A 20462-nucleotide genomic window follows, 5' to 3' on the forward strand; every position below is an offset into this window, starting at 1 on the left:
TTATAAGATCAAAAGTGGAGATTTTTCACTCATTTTTGCTCTATGTTCAGCAACCATTCATAAAATCTGCAGAAACTGAAACAGTCCATGTCCTTGTGCTTCAAGACCTGAATAATATTTAAAATAATTTGACTTGATCAATGGCAAACAACATTCATGTCATGCAAGTGTGCTGCACAATAACCATACTAACAAGGAAGAACCTAACCATCATCCTGGACATTCAATGACATTACCATCATTGAAAAACCCATGACCCATAATTTGGAGGTTACCTTTGACAAGAAATGGAACAGGGCCAGTCTTGGTTAAAACAACAGGTCAGATCTAGGAATTCTGAGGTGACACATTTTGTGACTCCCAAAAGCCTATCCATCACCTGTAATGCGAAGGTCTGATGACCACAATTCCAGCAACACTCAGGAAGCTCAAAAACCTCAAAATCAAAGCAGCGCAATTTATTGGCACGTGATTTATTATATTATATCATCTACTATTATGTCTTCATTCTCACAGGCACTGAAGGACAGTAGCAGCAATGTATACCATCTACAAGATACAGTGCAATTACTCAAAAGGCTCCTTTTGACACATCTTCCAAACCATCCTGAATACTATCTATCCTGAATAGTACTCCAGGTCCACTAAACTACGTGAACTGCATTGATTCAAGAAGGAAGTTCACTACCACATTCTCAAGCACAATTAGGGATGAGCAACAAATGCTCAAACCAAATCATGAGCATTATATCTAAGATGGTTGCAAGCATTTCAAACTGGTTTTAGGTGAAGCAATATGAACAAAGGACAGGAAATAATTCATCTCCTGGAGTTACGGTCAGTGGTATGGAGCATGGTATTACAGAACCAGGAAATAAAACTTTTTGAAATGAGACTTAAGTATTTAGGGATACACAACAGAACTGAAGGGGTGAACTTTTAGCAAAGAGGATAGTTCAGATTTGAAGCTGTATTCCAATCTCTCAGGGGAAAGATTGCATTTAGATTGAAATGAAGTTGAATGGCACAGTTCATTAACACATTGAGAACCTGGACTTTAATTTGAGAATTGAGTCCAGATGACTAGGCTGAAAGTCTCCTCTCTCTTATGTAGGAAATAACAGGTTCCTGAAGGGCATACGATGATAGGACAACAGTGTCATTATTTGGAACTAACTGACAAGTCTATTCAGAGAGGCCATAATTTTGATGCCAAAATTGAAAATGTCAACTGGGATCATTATCTTAAAATAATTTTTAAGTTTATATAGCAAACATATAAGTGCAACACATAAAATTAAGCAGCCTGGTTGCAGCAATAAAGCAACTAGGATGCTGTCATAGTTGAGTTTTCCAACTTTCTCTGAATGTTAAGCTGCTTCTGCGTATGTCCAGGCACAAATCAACCTTGAGTCACACATTTTATTGATGTCTGTGAATGCATCATAATACTGAAAGCCTAAGCTCCTATATTAACATTTCCTTTTGTCATTCTGCAATGTTTTCTTGATAATCACTCTCATGTGGTAACTTTGGATAGTTTAATCTATTAAGGTAACACCCCTATTCAAAAGGGAAGGAGGCAAAAACTGGATAACTATAGGCTGATTAGTCTAACGTTGATTTATTGGAAAAATGTTGGAATCAATTATTAAGGAGGTTTTAGCAGCACATTTGGAAATCATAATCTAATCAAGCAGAGTCAGCATGGCTCAATGAAAGTGAAATCCAGTCTGAATACTTTATTGGAGATTTTTGAGGAAGTCTCAAACAGAGTCGATAGAAGGGAACCAGTTTTATCTGGATTTCCAGAAACTATTCAATAAGGTACCTCATAAAAGCCCAAGTCATAAGATCCTATGGTGTTCGAGTTAGTATATTGTCATGGATAAATAACTGGCTAATGGGCAAGAAACAGTAAGTGGAATAAGGGGTTCTTTTCCAGGTTGGAGACTTGTATCCAGTGGGTTCCACAGAGACAAGTGTTGGTACTTTAACTGTTTACGATATATATTAATGATTTGGAGGAAGGAAGCGAATGTGCAGTAGCCAAATTTGCAGATAATACAAAAAATAAGTGGAAAGATCATTTGCAAGAGAGATCCGACAGTTTACAGAAAGGCATTGATAGGCATTGCTAAAGAAATGGGCCAAAAGTTGGCAAATGGACATAATGTGGGAAAATGTGGAGTTCTTCATTTTGGGAGGGAGAACAAAAAACAGGGTATTATTTAAATGGAGAAAAACTCCAGAAAACTATAAAAAAGAAGGGACTTAGGGGTGCTCGTGAATGAAACACTGAAAACTAGCACACAAGAGCAGCAGATAATCAGGAAGGCTAATGGAATGTTGGCCCTTATTTCAAGGGGCTTGGAGTATAAGAGAGTGGAACCCATACTGCAACTGTACAAGATGCTGGTGAGACCACATCTGGATGACTGAGAATAGTTTTGGTCCCCTTATTTAAGGAAATGATGTAATTTTATTGGAGATAGTTCAGAGAATGTTCACGAGGATGATCCCTGATATGGAGGGATTGATTTATGAGTGAAGTTGAAGAGATTGGGTTTCTACTCACTGAAATTTAGAAGAATGAGAGGTACACTCATTGAAACAAAATGGATTCTTAAAGAGGATAAATGGTGAGAGGATGTTTCCCCTCAGGGGGGAGTCTAGGACCAGAGTGAATTGTCTCAGAAAAAAGGGATGAGAAGGAATTTCTTCTCTCAGAGGGTATTGAGCCTTTAGAGCTTCTTATTACAGGGGGTAATGGGGACAGAGTTTTCATGTGTATTCCCGGCTGAGACAGATAGATTCTTGATCATTAGAGGAATCAAGGATTACAGGGAAAGGGCCGGGAAAGTGAATGCAAGGAATGTTGAATCAGCCATGATCATATTAAATGGCAGAGCAGGCTCGAGGGATCAAATGACCTTCTCCTAATTACATTTCTTATGGTCTGAGGTTTTTATACAAGTTGTTATTGTCAGGCTCACACTAGTGCTAAAATCTATTACCATGTTGTGACACACATTAGATTGTGTTACATTTCATAGAATCCCGACAGTGTGGAACCAGATCACTTGGCCCAACAAATCTACACTGACCCTCTGAAGAGTATCCCACCCAGACCCATTCCCTTACATTTCCCCATTCACCTAACCTGCATATCTTTGGACTGTGGGAGGAAACAGGAGCTCCTGGAGGAAACCCATGCAGATACGAGGAGAATGTGCAAATTCCACATGGACAGTCACCCAAGGGTGGAATCGAACCTAGATCCCTGGCTGTGATGCAGCAATGCTAACCACTGAGCCACTGTGTTGCCCTCCAAGACAATTTCTGTTTCTAACCTGTACCCATTTCCTTAGGTGGGTCTTCTTGATAGTAGAATGGACCTTTTAAGATAACTGGTAGCCTGTATGCACACATTGGTAAAGGGAACTTGGATTGCATGATGCACCACCTCATTCCCTGTTCAGCATATTCCTGCACACCAAAACAGCTTACAAGAAACATTTCAGGCAAATTCGAATCACAACCAGCTGCACCATACTTCAATTTTTGTTCGGCATTGCCATTGGTAATGTTCCAGTTCTCAAAATTAGCATTGTATGGCTGGATAACCACAAGAATTGATTGAAGAATCAGAATTTTTGAATAACAGCAAAGGACTTTTTGAAAAAGTACCTTATTGACATTGACATTCATTGCATTCCAATGTGAAACATAAACAGCAATGAATCAAGGACCTGCCTTCATGGCAGAACACACATGGATTGAAACTTTTTTTATTCATCCTGGAATGTGGGCATCACTAGCCAGGCCAGCATTTATTGCCCATTCCTAACTTCCCAGGAAAGGTGGGTCGTGAGCTATCTTTATGAACCATTATAATCCATGTGATGCAGAGGCACCAACAGTGCTGTTAGAAAGGGAGTTCCAGCATTTTAGCACAGTCACAGTGAAGGAACAGTGATATAGTTACAAGTCGGGATAGCATGTGACTTGAGGGGAACTTGCAGGTGGTGGTGCCATCATATGTCAAAGATGAAGGAGTCAAATTTAAAGGTGGTGGATTGGGAGCTAGTCAAGTCAAAGATTTTGTCCTGCACAGTGTTGATCTTCAGAAATGGTTATTAAGACTTGCATCAATCCAGACAAATGATTTTGTGTCATGTATCTGAAGGCTTTGGGGAGTCAGGAAGCAAGTTACATGCCACGGGATTCCTAGCACTAATATAATCCTCTAGCCACAATATTTATTGCCAATCCAGTTCAGTTTCTTGTCTATGGTAACCCAGGATATGTAGAGTGGAGGATTCAGTGATGGCAACACCATCGAATGTCAAAGGGCAATGGTTATATTTTCCCTTGTCACTGGTATTGTGGACAATTAAGTGCAATAAACGTCACTTGTTGCTTATCAGCCCAAGCCTGAATATTGTCCAGGTCCTAATACTTTTGGGCATGGACTTTTTTAGTATCTTAAGAGTCATGAATGGTAATGAACATTGTGAAAATGTTCAGTGAATATCCCCATGCCTGACCATATAAAAGAAGGAAGGTCATAGAGCCATAGTCATACAGCACAGAAACAGAACCTTCAGTGTAACCAGTCCGTGCTGAACATAATCACAAACTAAACTAGCCCTATCTGCCTGTTCCTGGCCTATGTCCCTCCAAACCTTTCCTTTTCATATATCTATCCAAATGTCTTTTAAACGTTATAATTGTACCCACAGCCACCACTTCCTCAGGAGTTTCATTCCACATGCAAACCAACCTATGTGTAAAGAATTTGCCTCTTGCCTTCTTTAAACCTCTCTCCTCTCACCTTAAAAATGGGCCCCTTGTCTTAAAATCCCCCACTGAAGAAAAATCTGAAAACAGTTCGGCCTAGGACACTACTCTGAGCAACTTCTGCGGAAGTGCCCTGGCACTGAGGTAAGTGACCTGCAAGTATCACAACCTTCTTCTTTTGTGCATGGTATGATCCCAACCAGCAGAGAGTTTTCCCATATTTCCCATTTATTCCACCGTAGTAGGGCTCCTTGATGCCACGTTCGGTTCAGTGGAATCTTGATGTCAAGGGTTGTCGCTCGCACTCTTTCTCTGGAGTCCATGATTGCACCTGCAATCGGATCAAGAGCTGTAATACCCAAACTGAATATTAGTGAATACGTTATTGATGAGTGAGTGCCACTTGATAGCACTGTCAACAATACCTTACCGATCACCAAGTATATTTGATGGGCCCATAATTGGCCCAGTTAGAGTCACCCTGTTTTTTGTGGAATAGAGGTACCTGGGCAATCTTCCACATTGCTGGGCAAATTCCAGTCTTGTAGCTGTAGCAGCTTGGCTCAAGATATTTTTGGAGCAAACATTTTCAGAACTTTTGCTGGAATGTTGTTAGGGCCCATAACCTTTGCTGGTTATGGTAGTTTCTTGATATCATGTGGAGTGAACTAAGTTGAGGGTGTGATGCTGAACACCTCAGGAGGAAGCTGAGATAAATGATCCACTTGGTGCTTCTAAGTGAAAATGTTTCCAAATGCTTTGGCTTTGTCTATTGCATTAATGTATTGGGCTTCCCCATCATTGAGGATGAGGATATTTGTGGAGCCTCTACTTCTTGGTAGTTGTTTATTTATCCACCACTCTTATTGACTGATTGTGGTAGGATTACAGAACTTAGATCTGGCCCTTTGGGTGTGGACTCAACTAGCTCTGTTGACTGCATGCTATTTCCATTATTTGGATGAAAGTCGTCCTATTCTGTAACTTCACCAGGTTGACATCTCAACCATGACTCATGCGGCATCTGATATGTCCTCTGCACTCTTCATTAAACCAGGTGATGGGTAGAGTGAGGAATACACTGGGTCAAGAGGTAGCAGATTGTAGCTGAATATAATTGTGCTACTGATGACACAACAATTCATGGATGCCCAGTTCTGAGTTACTAGATCTGTTTAAAATCTGTCCCATTTATCATAGTGGTAGTGTCAAACAACACAATGAAGGATATACTCTCAATGTGAAGATAAGACTTCATCTCCACAAGAAGTGATGATCCCCTTCCAACTGTATACAACTGTGACATTCACAATTCTGCTAGGTCTGTCATGCCAATGGCATGATGATGTTAATGTCTAGGAAACTGTCTGTCAGATCTCATTCCAAGAGTAAGCAATGTCAGGCTATTGCTCAACTTATCTGAGCTCTTGTAATTTGGCATACATCCCCAGATGTTGGTAAGGAGTATTTTGCTGAGTCAACAGGGCTGGGTTTTTCTTTGTCTTTTATGCTGCCTGTCTGTCCAAATTCATTCCTTTAGACTTTGTAGCAACGTATTTGAGTAACTTGTTAAACAATTGCAGAGGATATTTAAGAGTCAACCACATGGTAGCATTGCCATGGGTCTGGAGTGACATATAGACCAGACCAGGTAAGGATGACAGATATCTTTCCCTAAAGAGCCTTAGTGAACCAGATGGGTTGTTGCAATAATCAGTTGTTTTCATGGTCATCAACAGACGAGGTTTTAATTCCAGGTTTATGTACTGAACTTGTATTCCAGCTACCCTGGTGGTATTTGAACTCAAGACCACAGTGCCTGCTGATTACCCAGTCCAGTGACATTACCACAATACCAGTGTCCTCCTATGGTGACCAGATGATAACTAATCCATTTATGGCATCAATATGGGAAATCATTCAAGTGGACAATTACATTCTGCATTACATAGAAACATTTTGATTAACTTTGATTGAGTTTTGAACTGATAATCAACTTATCATTTGGTGTACATGTAGCAATTATGTCTGTGATATTCTTTCAGCGTGACTATGATTATCTGCTGCTGACTTTGAGTAGCTGCTCACTGCTGTCTGTCAAGACACTTAATATTACTGAAAGATATAAATTGAGTCAAACTGATTCACAAACTGTACATTTTGTATGACATAAATATCCACACTATTGTGAAGCTCATCTCTATCATTACTATTGGAATTTGTAAAGTTATGAGTACCATTCGTAGTATTTTTGGGATGTACGGCCTAAACACCAACACTGAAACTCACCTATCACATTATTCATTTGCACGGAAGGCAAAGCATATTTTTGGCTTGATGGCAGTAGTCTCTTGTGGAGAAAACTCCTTGTGGATATGCTACACAGTAGCAGTGGGAGACAGCTAGCTTCACCTATAGTTCAAACTTTTGAGATATTGTCCCCTTCCAGGTGATCTGAGGTGGAATACACACTGTTCTGGATCAAAATTGCCAGACGTAGACACTTGCATGAGTTTTCGCAATATACAATGAGTGATGATTTGATTGGCATTATCATTATCATGCAGAATAGCTTTGATGTGCCTGCTCTAAGCAGCAAGGTTATACTTTGAGCAAATGAGAAGAGCTCTATTTTTACAAGGTTGCCAATAAGATTGATTTTGCAGCACAAGACCAGAGAAATCTCAACATATATATTGACCAATCAAATAGGCTTTTGGTAGATAATAGTTAAGAATCCATTGTCAGCCTTAATTTGATTACCCCGGTATTATGCCAGATATATAGGTCTTGCCATCCCTATGACTGGCATACCATATCAAACATCACATCCCATTGAACATTCACAACAGGCAGCATATCTCTCATGCGCATCAGCCCATATTTGCAAGCTTCAGAAAAGTACATCCTCTTTTGGATGTAATTCTGTCACTGGAAATATTTATTAAATAATCTGGATAGTGCTAAGAGAAAACCGATTTACTTGCCTGGCCTGAAAACTAAGATTGAGAGTTAATTGTTCCCACTGCATCTCCAATCAATCAGCACCCTCTTCTCAGGCTGAATAAAATTGTGTCTCTTTTTACAGAGTCTATTTCAGGGGTGCTAGTTCTGATCTGTGCAAGATAAAAAGTTTCAATTTCTTGATCGCTCATAGCAATACTTAAGTTCTGTATGACTGTGCATTTATGAAATAATGTCAGTGAGGCAAGTAAAAGTATTACTTGAACATTAAGCCTCATCCAAAATTGTACTCAGGAACTCATGGAGACACCATATTTTTGATACGTTTTAAAGCATAGGCCTCTTCTATCTGGTTAGTTGGACATTAAGGATAGATAGATATCACATGACACAAAAAGAACAGCAGAGGGGTCATTCAATCCACTTACCAATGTCAACACCACCAATAAATGAGAAAGTCCTTTATTGTTAATGGGATCAAATTTTGTACAAGTTGTTTTTTTTTCTCTCTCTTCAGAACTGTATTACAAAATCATAAGAAATACAAGCAGGAAGAAGCCATTTTGCACATCATCGGTCCACTATTCAAAGGATCATGGCTGATCTGATTATAGTCTTACCTTCCCCTTCCTGGCTAGTCCATATCCCTTGAATTGCTTGTCAATTAAAAGTGTAACTGAGACTCGAATGTATTCAATGAGCCAACCTACACTGCTCTCTGGACAAGAAAATTTAAAAGACAAACAAGCCTCCAAGAGAAGAAATTCCACATCTCCATCTTAAATGGGAGACTGTTTACTTTTAATCTGTCTTCCCTGGTCCTAGATCCTCCAATGAGAGTGATTCACTTCAAAAGCAATCCTTTATTTTCCATGTCTTTGCTGCATCTTGAATTAATTTTAAGACACTACATAAGTGTAATAGCTTTGATTCCTGAAATAACAGAAAGACCACACAATCTTATGTTTTAGTTTCAGAACATCTCTTATGATAACAGACCTCAAATTAGTGGATATTGCAGAATGAATAGAACCTCTAATAATTGCATGATTGTGACATAAATGTAATTTCAAAATGGTAGCAAATATTCAGCCACAAATCTAAGATTTAACAAAACTAAAGTTACTTCAACAATAATTTGCAAGTAGCACATTGTCTTTTTGAAAGTTGAAATGTTTCCACAAACATATCTTCCATGAAAGGTACATCAGTATCAAATCATTTGACAAAAGTAGTAAGTTTCATATCTCCTGACATGTATATCAGCAACACATGCCATTATCACATCATCGGACAAGTATACTAATATCATACGTCTGACAAGTACACTGCACTCCTATTAGTTTACTGGTTTAACATTTCCTGACAGGTACACCAGAGTTATATAATCTGACAGATATATGTTTATCACATCATATGATAGCCAATAGTAATATTACACCTCCTGACAAATATATCAGCTCACAGTAACACAAGCATGCTGCTATGTAACCTTCCAAGAAGAATAGCAGTGTCAGGTTTCCTGACATGTATACCAACATTAGATTTTTCAACAAGTACACCAAAATCTTATCCCAATAGAAATAAAGCTGTCTGAGGAATCTAAATGATTGCTAGACAATGTTGTTACAACTTAGTTTGGAATAGGTTTCTGTAATTACACAACAACAAAAAATGTATAAAGTACAACAAACTGTTTTCATTGTAAACTTACTTTGCATTTTTTACACAAACAAGTAGTATCAGAAAACAGGTGATAAACTATCTATTTTGCACTTTAATATGTTGGGCTACTCTTACACATTTTAAAAGTCTATTATGAATGAATGAATGATTTTATTGTCATATATATCTAGGAATGATTTGGAGATGCCGGTGTTGGACTAGGGTATACAAAGTTATAAATCACACAACACCAGGTTATAGTCCAACAGGTTTAATTGGAAGCACTAGCTTTCGGAGCGCTGCTCCTTCATCAGGTGTTTGTCAGACCACCTAATGAAGGTGCGCCACTCCGAAAGCTAGTGCTTCCAATTAAACCTCTTGTGTGATTTGTAACTATATCGAGGAAGATACAGTGAAAGTTGCTTCGCTGCCACAATCTGCTGCCATTTTCAGTTATAAAAATAATATAAATAAATTACTTAAATAGAGTTCACCTTCTGTTCAAACTGGATCTCAAACATGGTTCCACGGCTTCTGCAAGGTGTTCTGGGCCTACTGCTACCAGAGTCCCCGCTCCAGGCACTATCGCTGCTGCCAAGAGCCCAGGCTCTGGGCCTACTGCCACCAAAGTCCCCTTTCCAGGCACTGGCACTGCCACCAGGGGTCCCGATCCACACTGCTGATGCTGCAGTCACCGCCCCATTGACACCATTCTGGCGTCAGAGATGAACAAAGATAGAAGAAAAGACGAAAAGGAGAGAGAAGAAAGGATGCCACCAACCTGGAGTGGATGGGCTCAGGAGTCCGACCACTACCTATCATTCCAGCACAGGCATCTTGAAAAATTATGAAGGTGGATGAATTGACATTTCCAATTTCAGGCACATATGGACATAATGTTTAGGGAGGTACAGTTAGTAAGTTTGCCGATGACACCAAAATATGAAGTGCAGTGAACAGCCAAGAAGGTTACCTCAGAGTACAACGGGATCTTGATCAGATGGGCCAATGAGTTGAGGAGTGGCAGACGGAGTTTAATTTAGATCAATGTGAGGTGCTGCATTTTGGAAAGATAAATCAGGGTATGATGTATGCACTTAATTATAAGGTCCTGGGGAATATTGCTGAACAAACAAACAGTGCAGGTTCATAGTTCCTTGAAACTAAAGTCGCAGGTGGACAGGATAGTGATAAAGGCATTTGGTATGCTTTCCTTTATTGGTCAGTGCATTAAGTATAGGAGTTTGGAGGTTATGTTACAGCTGTACAGGACATTGGTTAGGCCATTTGGAATACTGTGTTCAATTCTGGTCTCTCTGCTACAGAAAGGATGTTGTGAAACTTATAAGGTTTCAGAAAAGTTTTACAAGAATATTGCCAGAGTTGGAGGGTTTGAAAGGATGAATAATCTGAGGATGTTTTCCCTCAAGCATCAGAGGCTGAGTGGTGACCTTATAGTTTTATAAAATCATGAGGTGCATGGATAGGGTAAATAGCCAAGGTCTTTTCCCCAGATTAGCAGAGTCCAAAACTAAAGGGCATTGGTTTAACATGAGACTGCAAAAATAAAAACGGACCTAAGGGGCAACTTTTTCACACAGAGGATGGTACGTGTATGGAATGAGCTGCTGGAGGAAGTGGTGGAGACTGGTACAATTACAACAATTAAAAGACATCTGGATGAGTATATGAATAGGAAGGGTTTAGAAGGATATGGGCCAAATTGGACTTGACTAATTTAGGATATCTGGTTGGCAAGGACAAGTTGGACCAAAGAGTCTATTTCCATGCTGTACAGCTCTATGACTTTCTGTGACCAATAGTCCAGTAAGGTTACACAAATATAACTGAAGTCACAGATGTAAGATATCCTTGATTTCAAAAACTGTTCTCTATTCACATAAATTTTCATGCTTTTTCAGGGAGAATGATTGATCATTTGCTTAAACAAATTTTAAAACGTGATTTCAATAAATTGGGGGAACACTTCAAATGTAGTTCACAGTACTAACTGTGCAAAAGAATAAGCATTCTTCTTACAATTAGTTCAGCATACTCATTAAACAGGTCCAAATTCAAAAGGGAGCAATTTTGCCTTTCATGTATTATTGGTTGTTATTTTAAATTATTCATAACCAAATTTCAAACAAAAAAAGTTGCATTTTTTCAGTAAATGAAAATAAAAGCATTATTGGAAGTATATATTACACACAGAATGCAAACAGATGACTTCAAGGAGAATTATTGACCTTTGATTAATTTCAATGTTTATTATCCCCATAGCATCATATACCAAAAATATAACTTGTTGTTGTGGAGGTCTTTTTTTTATTATTACTTTATTTTATTAGCACATTTAGACAGGTTAATCCAATTACACAAGAAGGCCATCTAACATCATTTTGTGGTCTCAAGATAATTAAAAAGAACAAATGCCCATGAGGCCATGTAAAAAACAAGAATGCAAAGCCAATATAAAAATTGTAACATATTGTAATGAACCTGTAACAAACCCAGTAATTCTCTTGCATATTGAAATTATGTCCACTATAAATACTACACACTTCAAAAAACTGTAATTGTTCACTCTCAGTTGCAATGAGTATCATTCCTAGCCATTTTCTTCAAATGTTTTGCCCTTTTTTAACCAAAACATAGCCATTCTTATAAACCTAGCTGACTGAGGTGCTGCTTCCTCCTTCAATACAATTGATGCTACTTTTTGGACCTTGCAGAAATTGATGACATTCATCTGTGCAAACTCAGTTATGCCAGACGTTTGTTCTGTCCAAGAGGGAGAATTTTGCTTACGCGTTGGTCTTCAGCTAAAATCCCAGCTAGGAACTATTGACATTCACTCTGTTAAGTGAGATTTATAACACACTTAAACCTGTACCATTCTTCATTGAAATCCTCAAACATGCTAACTGCTGGGGCCGACAAAAATCTATCTATATTCAGAAACATACATATGAACGCATCAACATACCTGCATTGCACGTGAACACATACAAACATTCCAAATTAGCTTTACCAACAGATATTAAGCTGTTAACTATCAAAGTTATGGCAAAATCTGGAGGAGAATTGCCATAAATGGATTAAATTATGTTATACACTTGAATCTACTATGTATATTTGCTTTAAGTACATCTAGATGTACATTCCCCTTCAAAAACAAAATGCCTAAACAGGGTCTTGTGCATGGATCTGAGTTACAATAATGATATCATGACCATAAAGTTTGAAAATTCAAAAACAGATGTCTGATTAACCAATTGCTGTTGCTTCTGATACCATCTCCAGATTTAAACTTCGCAGCCTGCAACCAAATCTAAGTCCACGGCTGAGTGGCTGCATGTCTGATCAGGAACTCAAAAATCACTGGAGGCCAATGCCTCAAAGTCAGCCGGCACACTCTGGCTGGAATGGGTTGTTAAAGCATTGGGAAAGCACATCTGGGAAAGGTGCAAAAATGACACAACATGGTAGACAGCAGGTACCAGGATTTTCCGATGCTTAGTGGAGGCCTTGGAATTGCAAGTGAGGAGACACTTCACCAATGCATTATGGGAGGTGTGTGGCAGGGCAGTAGGGAGATGGAGAAGTGCAGAAAGCCCTCTTGATAAACTGACTTACGTTAACATCAGGAATCTATCCCTGAGGCAATACCACAACAAGTCCAATGACCTCATATGAGTGCAGGAGACAGGATCTGCAAGGGATTGTACATTCTGCATGAGGGGGTTGCAGTCAGACGAGGTTATAGGAGAGTGAGCTGATGTAAAGTTTTCTGCAGAGATCTGAGGTAAGTCTTTAATAGAAGTGTATATAATAATAAGGCGAATGGGTACAAACTGAAATACTTAGTGTATTGACAGGCCTGGCAAAATTTGAAAGGAGCATGGAGAAGACCAGTTCCATTATGGTCATAATTCACCACTATGCTCAAAACACCACTGTGCGAGTCAGTAACAGAAAAAAGGTAAAAGTGAATGACTGTTAGAGAATAGGAAATTGAAGTTGCATTCACTGATACAACAGGCAGATAAGTCAATCACAGAAAGACTAGCCAGAATATAGGTTTGTGCATGGGAGATCATGTCTCACAAATTTGATTGGGTTTTTTGAGAAATTAACCAAAAAGATTGATGAGGGCAGAAATGGTAGACTTAATAAAGCCTTTGACAAGGTTCCGCATAATAAATAAAGTTAGTATTAATTAATAAAGTTAGATCACATGGGATTCAAGATGAGCTTACCAATAGGATACAGAATTACTTGACAGTAGGCGACATAGGGGGAGGGTTGTTTTTTTGGAGTGAAGATCTGTGACCAGCAGTGTTCCATAGTGGTTCCACTTTTGTTTCTCATTTATGTAAATGTTTTGGATGAGAATATCGAGGACCTGTTTAGTAAGTTTAAGGATGACTTCAAAATTGTTGGTATCGTGAACAATGAAGAAAGTTATCTAAAATTACAAATTTGGTCAATTTGGTTAATGGGCAGGTGGAGTATAATTTGATGAATGCAAGGTATTGCATTTTAGTATAGGGCAGGACTTATAGAATTAATAGTAGGGCCTTGGGTAGTGTTGTACAACAGAGAGACCTCGGGGTTCAGGGATATAATTCTTTGAAATTTGCATCAAAGGTAAACAGGATGGCTAAGAAGGCATTTAGTATGCTTGCTTTCATTGCTCAGACTTATAAGTATAGGAATTGGGACATTATGTTCAGGTTGTACAGGATGTTGCTGAGGCTTCTTCTGGGGTACTGCGTGCAGTTTTGGTTGCACGGCAAGAGGAGGCATATTATTAAATTGGAGTGGGTTCAGAAAACATTTACCAGGATGTTGCAAGGAATGGAGGGTTTGAGTTATAAAAATAGGCTGAAAAGGCTGGGAGTTTTCTCGTTGGAGTGTAGCAAATTGAGGGGTGACCTTATAAAGATCTATATAATCATCAGCAGCATAGATAAGGTGAATAGCGTGGGTATTTTCCCGAGAGCGAGGGAGTTCAAAACTAGGGGGCATATTATTAAGATGAGAGGAGAAAGTTTTAAAAAGATCGTGAGAGGCAACTTTTTTTTATACAGAGTGTGGCATGAATTGCCAGAAAAATTGCAGGTACAAATTCAACATTTAAAAGACATTTTAGTAAGTACATGAGCAGTAAAGGTTGGGAGCGATATGGGCCAAAAACAGATGAGAGGAACTATTTTAGTTTGGGAATATGGTCGGCATGGATTAGTTGGTCCGAAAGGTCTGTTTCCATGTTGAATGACTCTATGACTCTATAATAGATATCTAAGTTGCCTTCTCCCTCCCTCTGTCCTCCACAGCTTGTTGTCATATAGCTTTCAGCGATGCCTGCTTCCTGGTGATTGTAAGGTTGTAAAGCATGTAGCAGACCACATTGAATTTTGATATGCCCTCTACCAAGTAGTACTCTTCCAGAGTAATCTAGGCTTCCGAAGTGTTGCTTAAATACACCAATGATCTGATCACCTTTTCTGCAGCAGCATGGCTTTTGCTGTACAATGCTCACAAGGGCAGGGCTTGTATGTTGAAGTCCTGATTTATCATATCAGTAGATTTCCCATCACCCTTCTGATTCAATGTGGTGACATAATGCAAATAGTAAAACATACTGCTATAGAATGAAGGCATCATGAATACCTCAAGGCCAGTGGATCATGTTGGAATTATAATAGCACCCATTGTATTAAGCATCCAAATATTGCAATCTTTGACTTTGAAGTAAAGCTTCATGTTCCATTTGTGGAATCGTAAACAACTCTACAACTTTGTTGTGAGCTTTAAAAGCAGATGTTGTCAAAAGTTTTAAACTGAGCAACCTTTGCAATGCATTTAAATATTTACTGAAAATAATTCTGCATCTCGAGTAATATCCTTTTCCAGTAAAAGTTAAAAGTGACATGCAGCACAAACAAGACTCAAAATACCACAAAGCATCAGCTCTCTCACACTAGTGCAGTTTGCTGAAATTTAACAAACTAACTCAATTTCAAACTCATTTCTGGTATACTGAAATGGAACAGCAAAGTGAGCTGGCAATATATGAGTCGAGACATTCATTTCACTAATGTGCTCACAGGTTTAAGTCCTGCTGGAAGCTGATGCTACACTCTGCCAGCTGTGCTTACATTGTATGTTTTATGCTAAATTGAAAACTCTTCAACTACTCAAGATTGAAAATTCAGCATATTTGGCAGTGGTGTCACTTGTGTTTAAATCCTGGGTCATTGACCTCTGAATAATGACCAGAGTTATGCAGCCTCTTCAACAATGTAATTGCTTTTCTTGAAATTGCAGATGACAATCAGGCTTCAAATGAGGATCACACATCAGGATTAACATATGAGAGAGAAAGAGGACCTTGTCTCCATCTTCTTAACCCAATTTGAGATCTCATAAAGCTTTCAGCCCAAAGTGCATATTTGACTTACATTTTATCTTTTTGGTCCCTCAAGAAAGATGATAGGGAGGGGGAGGGGTTCAGTGACAGTAAGGATTATAAAAGTGAGGACAAAGCTCAACCTCACATGAATTAATAACAAAGAGCGACATGCCATTGAAACATCAGACCTCTCCTCATTTTTACAAGCCTCCCCAGCATATGAAAATTCTATTAATATACACAAACATCATCACACTAATTCCATTGAAGATTTGACAATAAATTTATAAATACTAAAACAGCATCAGCTGTCTCACCGTGGTTGAATAATATGTCTTGCCAGCCAACAGTAGAATAGTTCTGACGGTGATTATGTCAAGACTCAAATCCTAGATTGTCCCACAACTCAATGGTGATGTGTCTTAGCAGGTAACCTACAATGGAAGAGAAATAGCAGAAAATAGGGAGAAAAAATATATCAAAACAATTATTGTTAATTCAATAATAAAGTCCACTGACCAGGAATTTTATTGTGCAAACTTAAGCAATAATTTCACCAATGAAGGCTCTTGGGTTGTATTAGATTAACCATTTCATTTAGTAATATGATCAGTTATCAATTATCACACCTAATTGCAGAGTAGTTTTCTGAGTATTTGCAGAAAGCAAAAACGTTTCACACAAACCCAGGACACTTTGAAAATTATGGTATGCTTCCTGCTCTATTCTCTCCATATGAAAGGTTGTAGCTTGAAGCCCCAAGGTTGTGAATTAAGCACAAAATTTATTTGACACCCTTCAGTGAGTGTAGAATTGTTGCTGGTGTTGTATTTTGGTCCTACCTCTGGAGCTATAAACACAACATACTGTTGAACTATATGACAAAGAGCAAGTAAATTTCCTGATTTCATGTACAATGAAAAACTAGTTAACTGATTACTCATATCATATGGGATATTGCTGTACACAGAATGATTACCATAGACAAAATAAACAGGAATGCACTTCAGTGTTTTTGAATATCCAAAGGACATAATAAGGAACTTTATAAAACAGTCTCTTGCATTTAATCTTAAACTGTTTTGTTTTGTAGGCCAGTATAATTTAACTGCAGTTCATGTATTTCAAAAAAGGTTTTACAAAAATATAAAGTTGAAATTTTGCAAAATGTATATTATTTGAGTAGTCAAGAGAATAAAGAAGTGCCTCAATTTGATTTCTTTTTGCAGCACAACAGTTGCAATTTTAGTTGTGCATTCTACTTGCCACCCAATAAACATATTTTTCTATTGTCACTTTGGATAGAATTTAGCACAACACAACATTGAAGAGTGCATCATAGCACGAAGCACCATAGAATTGGAGAGATGTAGATGAGCAGTAACCCTAGCAGTAGAAATGGGTGGTTGAATTAACAGCTATCAAATAGCAATGAGATGGCGAACCTACATCAATCGATAGGAACTTGTAATCTATTGTCGCCACCTGTCAATTACTCTCCAAAGCACTTACAATCCTAACTTGGAACCCTATTGCCATTCCTCCAGTATGTTTAAAACCTGAAATCCCTTCCTACAGCACTGTGGTGTACCGACACCATATGGGCTGCAAAACTTCAAGAAGGCAGGTCACCACCTATCTCCAAGTTATAATTGGAGATCAGCAATAAATGCTAGTTTAGCCAGTGGCAGCCCCATCCTGTGAATGAACAGAAAAAGGCTGTGAACAATATGCATGCAGCTGACCTTTTGGGATTATGCAACTGGGCCATCGGATCCCCAACAAGTGAAAGCTGGTAGCATTGAAACATGGAAGGACCCACCTAGTGGAAGACTAGACATTTCGCTGTTACATTCCACAAAAGGCCAGAAGGATGACCCAAGAGCAGCATAACTTTGCATTCCAGAATATAGTCGCCTCTCATTATTTTTATTGAGAGTAATCTTACTGTACTGGAGCATGGTTCAAGATTAATTTCTATGACCAGGGTAGTTCAGCCTTCTTTTTTTTAGGAAGATCACAGTTGGCCACATGAACAGAGCATTTCCAAGATGGGTGCCTGCAGGGACCACAGATACTATTAATAGTGAGTGAAATAAAAGAGAGCCTGTCCTCATCACATAACTAGAATAGCCGACACTCTCCTACCTCTCTGGAGTCTGTGCGACTTTCTGCTCTGCCAGCAGGATCCCATCTCCCAGACGAAGTAATGTCCCATGTGATTGTTATATTCCTTCCTTTTCATTACAAGCCATTGTCCTTCATTTCCATTCAACCTCCCCTCCCCCCCACCCCACCCACACCCCCACCCCACACCTTTTTAATGGTCACTATCTCAGGCTGAAACAAACCATTTGCAACCGTAACATCCGATTTGACCTTGAATTGTGCTTCTGACTCTTAATCTACACTATCACAAAGTTTGATAACACAGTCATCTTCAGCCCTATCTCATCTGTGAGATATCCTCATTCATGCTTTTCTTACCCTGAAACACAACTACTTCAAGGTACTGCAGGCTGGGCCCTCATTTTCTACCCTCCATAAACCTGAGTTTATCCAAATTCTACAGCTTGTATTCTAACACAGTCTAGGTTCCAGTTGTCAATTTCACAGTGCTCACTGACCTATAGTAGTTTCTTATCTATCAATGATTTCATTTTAAAATTTTTATCCTCAAGTTCAAATCTCTCAATGGTTGCACATCTCTTTACCTATGAAATTTCCTTTGCCTGACATCCCACCAACAACCTTGCAATCCTCAAAGTCTGTTTCCTTTGTTTCAGTCACTACTTTTACCCAATCATTGGTGCTATGCATTCAGCTGTACAAGTTCTAAACTCTTAAATTCCCTTCATTCTGGCACACCACCACTCTCTCTTCCTTCAGAACATCCTTTAAAATGCTCTATTTTAGATGAACTATTCATCATCCCAGGCTAATACTCCATGTTGGGTTTGGTGTCACTTTCTCTCCGAGTACACTGTGTTGAAGTATTTATTCCTATATTAATGATATTACATAAATGCTAGTTGTTATTGAAGTTTCCATACTTTAAAAATGTGGTGGATTGTGATGGGATTTGGAATAAGTATTAATAATAATAAAATTATTCTTATCTTTCCTGTGCAATATATATTTCTGATCCAAGGTGTCACACAATCAACTGCAACACCAAAGCAAATTTGCTACAGTTAATCTATGGAAAAAACTGGTGGCTTTACCATATTCAGCAATTTATTTTGGGATTGTCATTAACTGCACAGAAAATGTGTGTCAGGAGCTGGTTCATTAACACAATAAATTATATAAAAACTGCTGTGACTTGCATATGTTTTTGATCAAATTATTTGATTATAGTGCAAATTCACCAATGCCAAGCAGCAGGTAAGAATCTTCTAGGAAGACACGATTTCGACAAAGGAGCCATTGATTCCTTTTACTTCTCTGCTTAGGAGAAATCGTACAATAAAGCTCTAGTTCCACAATATCAGAATGACAAATAGATCTCACATAAAAGTTAACACATGGCTCTTTATCAATTCTGATTAAGCTTTATAATGTTTTTTTAATCCAAAACTTCTGCTACACAATGGCTTGTATATAAGCACCGTGTTCCTGTTTAAAGCACACTGGAATCAGTTTCTGATTGACATCAAATAGAGATCACGAATCAGATACAGAACCAGCTGAGTAGAAAATGCTCACAAATGACAGACGACTGAGCCTAACCAGAACAGAATCAAGAGTATTCTACTTGAAGAATAATATGAGTATAAAAAAGTGACGGCAATCACATGAAATTATTTGAAAAGCTGAACAACTCTGGATGAGGTGTAAGGCATAGTGTCATATCCAGGTGAAATTAAAATCAGAAATTATTTCCTTTTTACTGACGTCCAGTATTTTGTCTCTTCTATCTTTTTTCCAACCCTCATGCTGTGTTGACTGAGGTGAAAAAGTTGGTAGTCAGGATTGTGAATGTTTGCAGGATTGTCCTTATGCTGACCACAATCAGCTTTTAAATAAGGCCACCTAGTAGAGTTGGAAAATTGTCTGCATTAATGCTTCCTTTCTTCCAACCTGCACAATCTACCCAGGAACATTGAAAGTGCATGACACCTTGGAAAGCAGTTAACAACCAAATCTGGACTTCCTGCTGAAGATCTAAATGAGAATGTATCATTCATTGTTAGTATCGCAGTAAAGCACAAGTTGTAGGTGAACCAGTAGTAGATTCTAAATATAGTTAGAATAGTAGAAAGTTAAACTTTCAAATCAAAACCGAGCGTATATTTTGCAAGCACAGGAGATTACTGAACATACTGCATGCTCATTGCTGAAATGAAGGTGATCCCATACAGGTTAGGAGCAGGAGTACCCCATTTGGTTCTACCATTAGACAAGGTCAGAATCGATCTAATTGTGGTCTGAATCCATTTTCTTAGCTACCTTGTGGATAAAGAACCTATCAATCTCTACCTTAAAAATATTCAGTACCCCTGCTTCCAGCACTGTCAGGGAAGAGAATTTCACAGAGTCATGACCCTCTGACAGATTAAAAAAACTCTTCCTCTCCACCTTAAATGAGAGACCTCTCATTTTTAAA

The 20462-nt window shown here is 38.5% G+C and overlaps 1 protein-coding gene across 11 annotated transcripts in view; it reads right to left on the bottom strand.

The window, feature by feature from the left end:
• Positions 1-20462, bottom strand: part of znf536 (zinc finger protein 536) — a 587086-nt gene that overhangs the window by 558029 nt on the left and 8595 nt on the right. For all 11 annotated transcript variants that reach the window (XM_087995858.1, XM_043706851.2, XM_087995855.1 and 8 more), the window contains exon 2: positions 16171-16287. The gene's annotated coding sequence lies outside the window, so the exon portion shown is untranslated. The remainder of the gene's footprint in view (positions 1-16170; positions 16288-20462) is intronic.

This window comes from Chiloscyllium plagiosum, unplaced genomic scaffold (assembly GCF_037043375.1).
Source record: "Chiloscyllium plagiosum isolate Xiang-an unplaced genomic scaffold, Cpla_swu_hap1 HiC_scaffold_17, whole genome shotgun sequence".
NCBI classification, from domain to species: Eukaryota; Metazoa; Chordata; class Chondrichthyes; order Orectolobiformes; family Hemiscylliidae; genus Chiloscyllium; species Chiloscyllium plagiosum.